Genomic DNA, 14,260 nt, shown 5'->3' with positions numbered 1-14,260 from the left:
AAAATCACCCTTCTCCAATCTCTCCAGTCACAAAACCAATCTACTCTGTGACAATGACTGGTTTGAATGCCCATTCACATTCTAATTCAATTTAAACTTACAAACAGAACAAAAAGATAGGAACTGTTGAAATCTAATAGCCCAGGCCGTTTTCTTTAATACTTGACACCATTTAAAGTCAGAGCACTGCCATTTCTGTAATGTGTATAACTACCTTGAGATTAACCTCTATAATTTGAAACCTCCATCAGTCTCCAAGACTTTTCTTGTGCTGCACCAGTTTTCTGCAATGCTCTATCCTCAAGTATAACAATAATTACAAATATCCAGCTTTAAGTGTGCCATCAAAAAGCATCTTTTTAGGTACCGGTAGCTATCTTTTGACTCCTGTCGTTTTGTTACCATCCTTCCTCAAAACTCAGACGTTATATCTACAACATCTTCCACACTCCATGCACTCAGTTGTACATGATCTCTGTGGATACTCAGATACTAGCTGGAGACTGGCTCATGCCCCTTTATGTGTACTACTTTGTGTTTTCTAAGAGATGGCTGGACCATTACATAAAACTAGCACTTTTACCTTTTGCATCACCTCTATCTCATAGTAGATTGCAAGCAGCGCTGTCGCGCCTCATCTTTCAATAAGTGATTAGTTTATTAGGCTGGTTTCACATTTGCGCTTTTGTGCGCAGCGCATCGTGCGCACCCGTGCGCATGCGCACTGCGCACCTATGTTTAACATGACGTGCGCATGGTCTTGCGCACACTTGCGTTTTCGTGCGCATGCGTTTTTTGTCTTTTGCGCCAGGTGCGGCAGACGCAACATGTTGCATTTTTTGGTGCGCCCTGTCTCGGCAAAAAAACGCATGCGCACGCTTGCGCATGGAATGCGCAGAAACAACACATTGAAGTCTATGGGAACGCATGCGTGCGCATGGTCTTGCGCACGGTTGCGTTTTTTGCGCATGCGTTTTTGAGTGAAACAAGTCTAGAATGTTCTCTAGACAATGGAAAAAATGTCACACCTAAAAACGCATGTGCATAAAAAAACCGCAAACGCATGCAAAAACGCATGTAAAACGCAAGCAACGCTGCGTTTTTTTGACGCATCAGCGTGCGCATGATGTTAAAAAACGCGCGTTTATTTTGCGTTTTTCTTTGCGTTTTTTATGCGCACGATGCGCTGCGCAAAAAAACGCTAATGTGAAACTAGCCTTACTCTGTTGTGTCTGATATTGTGTGTGCATTTCCTTTCTGAATCATCAAAAGCTGCGAAATATGCACTACATGAGCAAAGATTATTACTATTACAATTTGTAACAAATAGAAACCATAATGACCGAATGCTTATCTATGTTATAATATGGATTTGTTATTTTTGGTGCAAAAACATCATTTTGTGAAATTTTTGTACAGAAAGGATTATAGACGGCACGGTATCATCAACTTTTCTAAGTGATACAAAACATTATTGACTCTGGGTAGCTAAAAGCAATGGGATTATGATGAACAGAAATTATTTTTGTAGGACTGGTTATTTTCATAGAGAGAATACACGAACTGTACACATTTAGACTGATACATAGTAGGAAAGAGCATCATCAACCCAGTGGACGAGTATTCCTACCGTAGAGTATACAGGACACTGTAGATTATTACTGATCCCTGTGTTGGTAAACTCCATCCTACAAAAAATTATGGTTGTAAGAGTTGCTTGTAAGAATGCTATTACACCCATGTGTTGACTGGCAAACACTCACAACTGGTGATTGTACCAAATAGGTTGTAAAGTCATCCTTTCAATCCCATATATGCAGAAAGATTGGAATGTCGTGAAGAAGACAATGTCCTACGTCAATTACATGATGAATCCATGCAGATCCTTTAGGCAGTTTAATAGATAATATTCTGTGTACTGTTTGCAGACTCGTTTTCATTTTCCGGATCAATGGCTGTTCATTGATTTGCTGGCGTATTTGTCATGTGCATAATTTAAGATAATGGCAAGGAGTCAGCAGTAACGAGAAGAACTTCAATACTTCTCCAAGATGCAAAATAAAATAACATAATAGAGTCTTGTGGGCTGGGCGGGTTTCTATGTATTTATGCTTACTAAAAATGAATGATAAATGGAAATAGCAGATAATCTTTCCCACATTGCTTTTGACTGAAGTTTTTCAGGATTCTCTTCATATTTTCAAGACAAACAGCCTTCTAGAAAGTCTGTGGAACAGTTAGTTTCTGTCTCAGAGGGCTCAAAGAAAAAAAGATGATGAAAGTGCCAAGATAGTTTTAATTTATGTCCCTTCTCTTTAGTAATGCTACACTATTCTAAAATGGAAAAAGCTTGGTAACATTCGCCCTGGCAGCTGTATTGATGCCCTCATTGATTGAGAAGGTGGTATACATGCAACATATATTATTTGTTGTGTCAGTTCAGACCTGATCTAGCAGCTATTTGCATATAACACATTAAGCTTTGCCTTCCATGGGGATTCCACAGGATTAGCTCCTTCCAATGAAAATCAATGTGAATGTGTTAAGCGTGCGTTTGGCACACACTTGCCCCTCAGTGATGGCTGCAATCAGAGGACCTCACAGTGACAGTATGGCACCCCCTCTCTCTTGACCCTTTGACTCCTCAGGAATGCAATTTTGTCATTTGCCCGCTGGGGTTTGATGCGTTACGTCATGCCTTTGTTTAACAGTAGCTGGATATGAAATGGACGCTGGATGTTTTCCTGTTATAGGATTGCTCAGTAATACATGTGATGAGTCTTCCACAGCCTTCTGGCCATTCAGGAATATTGTGTATGGCTGACACATCAGATAGATGCAGTCATCATTGTATATCCCTACAGTCCATGAAGGAGTGTTCTTTTCCTGATACCACAATATCATTTGTTATTGTATATTTTTTTCCTGTTAAATATTCCTAATATTTCAGGATCTGTCCAGAGTGCTGAAACGTTCACTCATTTCACTGCTTCCATTTTTAGGAGTTTTTTCCCTTCTCCCTGAGTGGGCGGTAATGGGTGGTTCTGTAAGTGTATTATTATCCGTCAGGCTGGGTAAAGCTGGGGAGAATGGTAGGATTTGTGGGAAGTAGGGGCGGTCACTCTTATTGATGTTACAATGGGCTCTTGGAGGAATGTTTTCTGGGAACATGGCATTAGCTGTTTGTGGAGCTACTCAGTAACCAGCACGTCAGCAGATGGACAATGGTGGTGATAATACTGGTGAATAGGAAAGCGCGGCTGGGCACAGCACATAGGACTAGACTGGTACCTACTCAGTAAGGACTGTACAACTAAATAGTGTCCTGCTACCAAGAAATAGGAGCCTTTGTCTACCTTTGTGCTCCATTTCCAGAATTGTATGTCACACTGCACACACAGTGCTTTGGTTATACAGATGTAAGGCCCCTGGGATTCTTCATGTAAACAGCTAATTTATAGAACTCATTAATGTCTGCATGTGCCCCAGATGGTCACTCAGCAAAGCTTCACACCAGCTTTTTTCTATGGTTCCCTGCATGACTGAATCCATCTCCCGCACCAGCAGAGCTGCGGGTCACACAGGCATCGCCTGCGAGCTGAGGCATGGGAAGATCCTTGGCTCCATGTGTGTCACTTTGTATTTTCTGCTATGCAGAATATATCTCGAGGGTCATTCATTATCTTTATTCTGCCTATTGATTTTGTACGTTCTGTGTGATCTATCTGCTTGCATGGGTTAAATAATGCCCCCCACCTTATTTGTGATCTTGTGATTCCAGCTGTTATATACTTAGTATATATGTGCCTTTTTATTATATTATTTATTATTATTAATATTATTATTTATTATTAAATTATTTTTTGTCTCCATCTGAGAGTGTCAGTTTTCTCACGTTCCTTAAAACATTTTTCTTGGCTTATCACAGTTTTAAGTAGGGTCTCAGCATAAGATCTCCACTTTTGTACAATGCTTTATTTGTTATTCATGCTCCATATAGTCATATTATATATAAATTTGCAGATTTGGAAGACATACAAAGACTTAACAGTTTTTTTTAATCCAACTCCATTTGCTGAAACACAGATTCAAACTTGCAAGGAACATCTGTAAGGGGTGCTGACCATGCTTGTTGCCTTCCTTTACCTGTAGACATCAATCCCGTCATGTGAATAATGTTATGCATTTTATATATCTATATATATATATATATATATATATATATATAGTGTCATGTGAAGTTGGCAGTGGATAATTCAGGATACTCTCCAAGAGCGTGACAACAGAGCTTCTTTACTCAGGAACAAACAGGAACAATATATGATAAGCTTAATAGATCGGGAATAAATTATTTGTGTGTCTCTATCTGTGCTTCATCTACAGCAGGCTGCTTCTCTCCTACACAGACACAGGAAAAAAAACCAGTAAATACAGTCACATGCTATCCCTGTGTGAGCCTCTGGGAGTTTTTTTTAACTTTATAAACAGCATACAAATCTAGCAATTAACCCCTTAACGACCGCCGATACGCCTTTTAACGGCGGTAATTAAGGGTACTTAAACCACAGCGCCGTTAATTCACGGCGCTGTGATTTAAGTGAATAGCGCCCCCCCAGTGTCGGATTTTCTCCGGGGTCTCGGCTGCCAGGGGTAGCCGAGACCCCAGAGAACATGAATCGGTCGGTTTTTACCGACCCCGCTTTTGCGATCGCCGTTATTAACCCTATAACGGAGACCGCAAAAAAAGCCGCGATTTTACATTTAATTTCTCTTTCCTCTGATGTGATCGCACATCAGAGGATAGAGAAATAGGGTCCCTGATCCCCCCGGTCCCCTCCCAGTACCTCTCCCTTGTCCTCCGTCCCCTCCCGGTGGTCCCGCGCCCGCCGGCGTCATCCGATGGGCGCCGCCATCTTGAAAATGGCGGGCGCATGCGCAGTGCGCCCGCCGGGAATCTGCTGGCTCCGGCTGGCAGATTCCATTCATTATTTTGATCACTATGATAAACGATCATAGTGATCAAAATAATAAAAATAGTACATAACCCCCCCGTTTATCACCCCCTTATATAGGCACACATAATGAAATAAAAAAAATATTTTTTTTTTCAGTTTTCCATAAGGGTTAGGGTTAGGCTAGGGTTAGGGTTAGGCTAGGGTTAGGGTTAGGCTAGGGTTAGGGCTAGGCTAGGGTTAGGGCTAGGGTTAGGGTTGGGCTAGGGTTAGGGTTGGGCTAGGGTTAGGGTTGGGCTAGGGTTAAGGGTTAGGGTTGGGCTAGGGTTAGGGCTAGGGTTGGGCTAGGGTTGGGCTAGGGTTAGGGTTAGGGCAAACTAGGATTAGGGTTAGAATTAGGATTAGGGATTAGATTTGGGATTAGGGTTAGGGGTGTGTTGGGGTTAGGGTTGGAGCAAGAATTGAGGGGTTTCCACTATTTACCAACTTTGGGGGTCTAAAAATTGGGGTCTAAAAAATCACTTTTGTGGAAATAAAGACTTTTTATTTTCACGGCTCTGCGTTTATAAACTTCTGTGACGCGCTTGGGGGTTCAAAGTGCTCACCACACATCTAGATAAGTTCCTTAGGGGGTCTAATTTCCAAAATGGGGTCACTTGTGGGGGGTTTCCACTGTTTAGGCCCATCAGGGGCTCTGCAAACGCAACATGATGCCCGCAGACCATTCCATCAAAGTCTGCATTCCAAAATGGCACTCCTTCCCTTCCGAGCTCTCCGATGCACCCAAACAGTGGTTCCCCCCCACATATGGGGTATCAGTGTACTCAGGACAAATCGCATAATAACTGTGGGGGTATGATTTCTCCTGTTACCCTTGTAAAAATAAAAATTTGGGCGCTAAAAGATCATTTTTGTGGAAAAAAAATGGATTTCTTATTTTCACGGCTCTACGTTATAAACTTCTGTGAAGCACTTGAAGGTTCAAAGTGCTCACCACACATCTAGATAAGTTCCTTCATGGGTCTAGTTTCCAAAATGGAGTCACTTGTTGGGGGTTTCCACTGTTTAGGCCCATCAGGGGCTCTGCAAACGCAACATGATGCCCGCAGACCATTCCATCAAAGTCTGCATTCCAAAATGGCACTCCTTCCCTTCCGAGCTCTCCCATGCGCCCAAACAGTGGTTCCCCCCCATATATGGGGTATCAGTGTACTCAGGACAAATCGCATAATAACTGTGGGGGTATGATTTCTCCTGTTACCCTTGTAAAAATAAAAATTTGGGCGCGAAAAGATCATTTTTGTGGAAAAAAAATGGATTTCTTATTTTCACGGCTCTACGTTATAAACTTCTGTGAAGCACTTGAAGGTTCAAAGTGCTCACCACACATCTAGATAAGTTCCTTCATGGGTCTAGTTTCCAAAATGGAGTCACTTGTTGGGGGTTTCCACTGTTTAGGCCCATCAGGGGCTCTGCAAACGCAACATGATGCCCGCAGACCATTCCATCAAAGTCTGCATTCCAAAATGGCACTCCTTCCCTTCCGAGCTCTCCCATGCGCCCAAACAGTGGTTCCTCCCCACATATGGGGTATCAGCGTACTCAGGACAAATCGCATAATAACTGTGGGGGTATGATTTCTCCTGTTACCCTTGTAAAAATAAAAATTTGGGGGCGAAAAGATCATTTTTGTGGAAAAAAAAATGGATTTCTTATTTTCACGGCTCTACGTTATAAACTTCTGTGAAGCACTTGAAGGTTCAAAGTGCTCACCACACATCTAGATAAGTTCCTTAATGGGTCTAGTTTCCAAAATGGGGTCACTTGTTGGAGTTTTCCACTGTTTAGGCACATTAAGGGCTCTCCGAACGCAACATGGCATCCGATCTCAATTCCAGCCAATTCTGCGTTGAAAAAGTCAAACGGCGCTCCATCCCTTGCGAGCTCTGCCGTGTGCTGAAAAAGGGGTTTACCCCCACATATGGGGTATCGGCGTATTCAGGAGAAATTGTACAACAAATTTTGTTGTTGATTTTCTCTTTTAACACTTGTGAAAATAAAAAAAATTGGTTCTGAAGTAATTTTTTTCCAAAAAAAAGTTAAATGTTAATTTTTTCCATCCACATTGCTTTCGTTCCTGTGAAGCACTTAAAGGGTTAATAAACTTCTTGAATGTGGTTTTGAGCACCTTGAGGGGTCTAGTTTTTAGAATGGTGCCACTTTTGGGTATTTTCTGTCATGTACACCCCTCAAAATGACTTTAAATATGATGTGGTCCCTAAAAAAAATGGCTTTGTAAATTTTGTTGTAAAAATGAGAAATCGCTGGTCAACTTTTAACCCTTATAACTTCCTAACAAAAAAAAATTTTGCTTCCAAAATTGTGCTGATGTAAAGTAGACATGTGGAAAATGTTATTTATTAAGAAATTTATGTGACACATCTCTCTGATTTAAGGGCATAAAAATTTAAAATTTTAAAATTGCAAAATTTTACATTTTTTTGCCATATTTCTGTTTTTTTCATAAATAAACACAAGACTTATCAAAGAAATTTTACCACTAACATGAAGTACAATATGTCATGAAAAAACAGTCTCAGAATCAGCAGGATCCATTAAAGCGTTCCAGAGTTATAACCTCATAAAGGGACAGTGGTCAGAATTGTAAAAATTGGCCTGGTCATTAAGCTGCAAACTGGCTCTGTCGCTAAGGGGTTAAACATTCAGACAGGAAAGGAGTTGTTGCACCAAACATATTCCAACATGTAAACTATGTCTTGCAGTTTGGAAATGTATTAGATAGTCATGTGATATAATGTGAATTGCAACATAGAGCTGAGCGAGCACTAAATTGCTCGGGTGCTCGTTTCGAGTAACAAGTATAATTGGAGTCACTGGGAAAGCCGAGCATTTTTCTGGCCAACCCTACAAGGGAGTCTGGGGGGTAAAGAAAATGTTTGAAATGGATGGGAAAAGTGGCGAATGGAAGGAGAACAGAATGGGGAAGACCTCTGGAAGTATCTCTTTCATCCAGATCGCTGCTGAGAACAATGGTCCAACACTTTTACTCCACTTTAAGGACTAATGATAAAGCTTTCAAAATAGACAAGAAATTGGAGTTTACAGAAAAAAAATGTTAAGAAACATTTTTTTTTCTCCTGTATAATGACTTGTATATAAGGCGGCAAAATTTAAAAAGGATTTTTAAAAAAATATAATTTAACCCCCTCACCACATGCGCTGTATATGTACGGCGCATGTTAGGTCTCCCCTTTTCCCCCAGCACTGGGCTCCCACCTTTTCCGGCACATGTCAGCTGATTTCAACATTTGACATGTGCCCCTAACAGCCCAATCCACCCGCAATCCACCCGAGTCTGTTAACGTGTAAAAAGCATGATCGCGCCGCAAGCGTGTCACTAATGCCGCCCATCAGTGCCCCTTTCACAAGAATGCGGGTCGCAGGTGAGTTGGCATGACAACCTGGGGTCAGCAGGAGACCCCTATGGTTGTCATTGCGGGATTGCTATGAACGCCGCCCAGCGGTCGGTGCTCATAGCAAGTGAGCATATCTGCGACACAGAGAAGGGTTGCAGCACAGGCAATCGGATGATCGCAGCTTCTAGTCTCCCATAGAGACTATTGAAGCAAGTGTAAAATAAGAAAAAAAGTTTTTAAAAATATAAAAAATGATAAAAAAATATAAATTTAAATCACACCCCATTAAAAAAATAATAATAAAAAAATACAAATATCTGGTATCGCTGTGTTCAGAATCGCTCAATCTATCAATATATTAAAAGAATTAATCTGATTGGTAAACATCATAATGAGAAAAAAAGTCAAAACACCAGAATTAAGTTTTTTTGGTCACCACAACATTACCTTAACCCTTTAACGACCGCTGATACGCCTTTTAACGGTGGCAGCTAAGGGTACTGAGGAATAAGGGTATAGCGCCAACCAGAGTCGGAATTTCACCATGGGTAGCCAAGACCCCAGAGAACATGATTCGGGTCGGTTTTTACTGACCCCGGTGTTGCAATCGCTGTTATTAAGGGTATAATGGCGACTGCAAAAAAAAAAGTTCAGATTTTCCATTTAATTTCTCTCTCCTCTGATGTGATCACACATTGGAGAGAGAAATTGTCCCTGCAACCCCCCGTGAAGTCCTCCGAGCTGCCGGCGTTTTCTTCCGGGATAAAATGGCGGACGCATTAACAGTGCGCCCGTCGAGATGTGCCGGCCGACACCCGGCAACAATAGGAAATCTTTCCTGTTGGTTAACTTTGATCACTGTGATAGACCCTATCACAGTGATAAAAATAAAAAAAATTGTAAATCAAACCCCACTTTATCACCCCCTTAGTTAGGTAAAAATAATAATAAAAAAAAGGAATTTATTTCCATTTCCCATTAGGGTTAGAGTTGGACTAAAGTGAGTTGGGCGAAAGCTATGGTTAAGGTTGGGGCTAAAGTTGGGGTTAGGGTTGGGACTAGGGTTAGGGTTGTGGTTAAGGTTATGGTTGTGGTTAGGGTTATAGTTAGGGTTGGGATTAGGGTTAGGGGTGTGTTGGGGTTAGGGTTGTGATTAGAATTGGGGGTTTCTACTGTGTAGGTACATCAGGGGGTCTCCAAACTCGACATAATAAGAAAACACCGTATGCACTAATTGGAGAGGTGCACAAGTACAAGTACTTGTGTAAAGTAAGAAAGAAACTTGGCACTCAACTTCTGAATGAATGCAGTTGTATTTAATGCAGCCAAATTAAACAAAACGTTTCGGCCTCATGTGGCCTTCATCAGTTGGCAGACTGCTCAGAGATAGGAAAAGGCCTTGGTCAATGAAACAGGTAGGGGAATATATCCCATTTAAATGCAGCCGCTGTTAAGCAGCAGTAGGTGTGGGCACAATGCTGTACAGCATCCTTACAGACGTCAAAAGAGTGTGCGCGTGCTGCCTGCAGTGACGCGGTTTCCACCGTTCGGCGGCCAACGAACGGTGGAAACCGCGTTACTGCACGCAGCACGCATACACTCTTTAGTGACGCTGTACATCATTGTGCCTACACCTACTGCTGCTTCCCAGCGGCCGCATTTAAATGGGATATATTCCCCTACCTATTTCATTGACCAAGGCCTTTTCCTATATCAGAGCAGTCTGCTAACTGATGAAGGCCACATGAGGCCGAAACATTTTGTTTAATTTGGCTGCATTAAATACAACTGCATTCATTCAGAAGTTGAGTGCCAAGTTTCTTTCTTTCTTCCAAACGCAACATGGCGCCACCATTGATTCCAGCCAATTTTGCGTTCAAAAAGTCAAACGGTGCTCCCTCCCTTCTGAGCCCTGTCATGCACCCAAACAATGGCTTTTCCCCACATATGGGGTATCGGCATACTCAGCAGAAATTGCACAACAAATTTTGTGGTCCATTTTCTCCTGTGAAAATAAAAAAATTGGTTCCAAAGTAAATTTTTTGTGAAAAAAGTAAAATGTTCACTTTTTCCTTCCACATTGCTTTAGTTCTCATGAAGCACCTGAAGGGTTAATAAACTTCTTGAATGTGACTTTGCACACCTTGAGAGGTGCAGTTTTTAGAATGGTGTCACTTTTGGGTATTTTCTGTTATATTGACCCCCATACTCACTTCAAATGTGAGGTGGTCCCTAATAAAATAGTTTTGTAAATTTTGTTGGAAAAATAAGAATACACTGGTCAACTTTTAACCCTTATAACGTCCTAACAAAAAAAAATTATGTTTCCAAAATTGTGCACATCTAAAGTAGACATGTGGGAAATGTTATTCATTAACTATTTTGTGTGACACCACTCTCTGATTTAAGGGTACAAAAATTAAAAGTTTGAAAATTGCTAAATTTTCAACATTTTTGCCAATTTTCCATTTATTTCATAAATAAACACAATTTATATCGAAGAAATTTTACCACTCATATGAAGTACAATATGTCATGAAAAAATATTCTCAGAATCAGTGGGATACGTTGAAGTGTTCCAGAGCTCTAACCTCATAAACTCACAGTGGTCAGAATTGTAAAAATTGGCTTGGTCATTAAGTAGAAAATTGGCTCTTTCACTAAGGGGTTAAAATGCAGTAATGGGCAATAAAAACATTGTATCTACACCATAATGGTATCAATAAAAACATCAGCTTGGCACCCAAAAAATAAGCTCTCACCCAGCCCCAGATATTGAAAAATGGAGATGCTACGAGTCTTGGAATATGACACATTTTTTTTTCTTTTAACAAAATTGGATTTATTTTTCAGCGCTTAAATGAAAAATAATCTGGACATGTTTGGTGTCTATGAACATGGATGACATGGAGAATGGTAGTGGCAGATTAGTTACAGCATTTGGTGAACACGGTAAAAAAGACAAAATAAAAAACAATTGTGGAATTGGACTTTTTTGCAATTTCACCACTCTACACTATATGGTAAAAACCAATTGTGTCGTTCAAAAGTTCAACTTGTCTCACAAAAAACAAGCCCTCACATGGCCATATTGATGGCATATAAAAATGTTTTGGCTCTGGGAAGAAGGGGAGCAAAGAACAGAAATGCAAAAATGAAAATGGGCTGTGGCGTGAAGGGGTTAAGTAAATCTAAACTGAATTTTTTGTTTAACAAATTGGCAATTTCAATGTAATTGAAGCAAGAAGATTAACCATGTATTAGACATAAAGGAGGGCCTCTTATGTTCAAATTGTGATGTAGAGGAATTTCTAGACTCATAAAGGCTATGAACTAAGTGCAAATCCTGTCCAAAACTACAAGCATGGTCATCCATACACCCTTGAGAGCCACCAACTGTAGTGCCTCATTCAAATATTGTGAGCAAATTGTAGTTGAGTTAAGGCCCCGTTACATTTAGCGATGCACCAGTGATCCCGACCACGATATGTCCCGGTCAGGACCGCTGGTGCATCGCAAAAATGGTCGCTAGTGAGCTGCCAAACAGGCAGATCTCACTAGCGATGCAGTAGCGGTCGGCGTTCAATACTCACCTGTCAGACGCGACGATGATGACCGTCTTCCGCCCGCGTCCATGGCTCGCTCGTTGGCGTCAGCAGGAAGCCGACGACGAGAAATGGACCAGGCCGATCTCGTGTGATCAGCGATAGCCAGCAGGGGGGCCGGTCGGAGGTGAGTGCCACATGTAGCGATATCGCTGCTGCGTCACAAACTCGGTGACGCTTTAGCGATATCGCTATGTGTAAAGCCCCCTTTATTCCTACACTCGTAAAAGCTCTGCACACAGTGCAAAGCTTGCTAATAATTACAAGCAGTGTCATACACACACCCTTTAAGGCACCAACTGGATTTTTTTAAGGCACCTGCTAAAAATAAAATTAAAAAGTGTACTTGTGGTACTTTTACACTCATAAAGAAAAAAAAAAAGAGTCATCCATAGGCCCTAGAAGGCAACAACTAGTGGGCCTCATTCAAAGATAAGAAACACTATGTGCTGCAGTCATCTGGTGGTATTGAAAAGTCGGGTCTAATCCAGGCTTTGTTCATTGTTATCAAAGTGAGCCTGTCAGCACTTTCTGCACTTTCACCTCCACCTGGTGGCACTAAATACCAGACTCAGACAAGACCTTAGCGGCAGGGCAGCAAAACACCTCCAAGGCATAGAGGGACAGCTCATGCCAGGTGACCAGCTTTGAGACCCAATAGCTGAAGGTCGTAGATGAATTGGGGAGTACAGTCTTTTGTCTGAAAAGGTTTTGCTTGACATCTTTAAAAACTTTTCCCTGCTTGTTAAAAATACTAGGTCATCAGGGCATGGATGCTTGGAGCGTGTCATGAAATTAGCCCTGGACTTTGACAGTGTACCCCTGCCTTTGCTGTGTGTCTCCTTGGACTCTCCTCTTTGGTTGGGCAAGGAAGCTTGCCCCCTGTCGTTAGCGTTATATGATGGGTATTTTTTCAACATATTTTCCACAATGGCCTTCTGGTATTGCACCATTTTAGAAGACCTCTCCACTTCAGGAAGAAGAGATGCAAAGTTCTCCTTGTAGCGTGAGTCTAGCATGGTGAATATGCCGCGAGGGTCACTTGAAAGGCAGCATTACATAAAGTCTGCCATACGTGCCACAGTCTCTACAGCCAACACTTCCCTGTCTCCACCATGATGACTACATCTCCTCCTCCTCCTCCATTTCTTCTTCCTTCACGTTGCCCTCTTCAGCCCATGCACGTAGGAGAGACAGGACAAAAGTTGTGTGGGTACTAGCCTCTTTTGCGCTCAGCCAGCTCCTGTTAATCCTCCTCTTCCTCAGCATTCCAAATTATGCTACTGCGCAGACGTGCCAGCGCCATCTTGAGATAATTTTTTTTTTTTAAAGAAATTTATGTGACTAAATAAAAAGAATATATGGATATTATAGATGTGATCCTGTTACAGCGCAGGCGCTACCTGCATGATGAGTCTATTTTTTTTTTTCAAAACAATAAGATATACAGTATGGAAAATAGTGAACAGGTCAGTGAGAGATCAGTGACCTGTCATAACACCATACAGATGAATATGTAACCAGAGCACCACATGAAGACCCCCCACAGGCCGCCCTAGAGCACGAGAATCTCATTAACTCAAAAGTCACAGCTGAAAATAAAGATTAAACAACAACCACAAGACGGATTTCAACACCCAAGGTATGATTTTAATCTGTATAATGGCACCGACCTGACAGAGTATGAAGGTTACTCAGCTTTTCCACCCAGCTAATTCCCCTCTTTTCCATTAGATCTGACATCACACGATTAAAAAATAACTAGTTGCGTCTTGGAAGCTCCATGTGCGAACAATTTTTCCTGTGAGTCATAAGTCAAAGGACCCTGGCAGGGGAGGAGGAAGCAGCTTGGTCAGGAGGTGAAGATCAGGATGATAAATGCAGGGATAAGAGACTTCCTGTTTATAAATAGAGAACGGAAAAGAAAAGAATTATTTGGGTAGAAGGGCAAAATGAGCAATTATAAGTACACAGTGTGATAGGCGTCGGATTTCTGCGTTTAATCTGCAGGAATCCAGACCCTCACATTCTGCAGTCTCCTGCTGTTTATCTACTGCAGAGGAGATTACAGAGGAGATTGCCTTGCAGAAAATCTCTCCTGAGGCTAAGTCCATCTGTCCTCCTACTGAGCATGCTCATGGGACCATCTCCCATTGGATATCGGGAGTCATGTGCTCAGGTCCTGCTCCAGATCTCATTGGTCCATCTCAGAGATCTGGAAGCTTGCGGAATTCCTGGCTGCTATAAAAGGCACGCATGGCTGTTT

The 14,260-nt window shown here is 41.7% G+C and overlaps 1 protein-coding gene across 1 annotated transcript in view; it reads left to right on the top strand.

Moving 5' to 3' along the window:
- The window catches only part of APC2 (APC regulator of WNT signaling pathway 2), a 128,500-nt gene that overhangs the window by 10,806 nt on the left and 103,434 nt on the right, over nt 1–14,260 (top strand). The window lies entirely within an intron of this gene.

Source organism: Dendrobates tinctorius, unplaced genomic scaffold (assembly GCF_039654945.1).
Source record: "Dendrobates tinctorius isolate UK_male_01 unplaced genomic scaffold, ASM3965494v1 ptg000011l, whole genome shotgun sequence".
In the NCBI taxonomy this organism is placed as follows: domain Eukaryota; kingdom Metazoa; phylum Chordata; class Amphibia; order Anura; family Dendrobatidae; genus Dendrobates; species Dendrobates tinctorius.
Note: the sequence above shows the minus strand (reverse complement) of the source record. Positions and strands in the feature narration are given on the sequence as shown.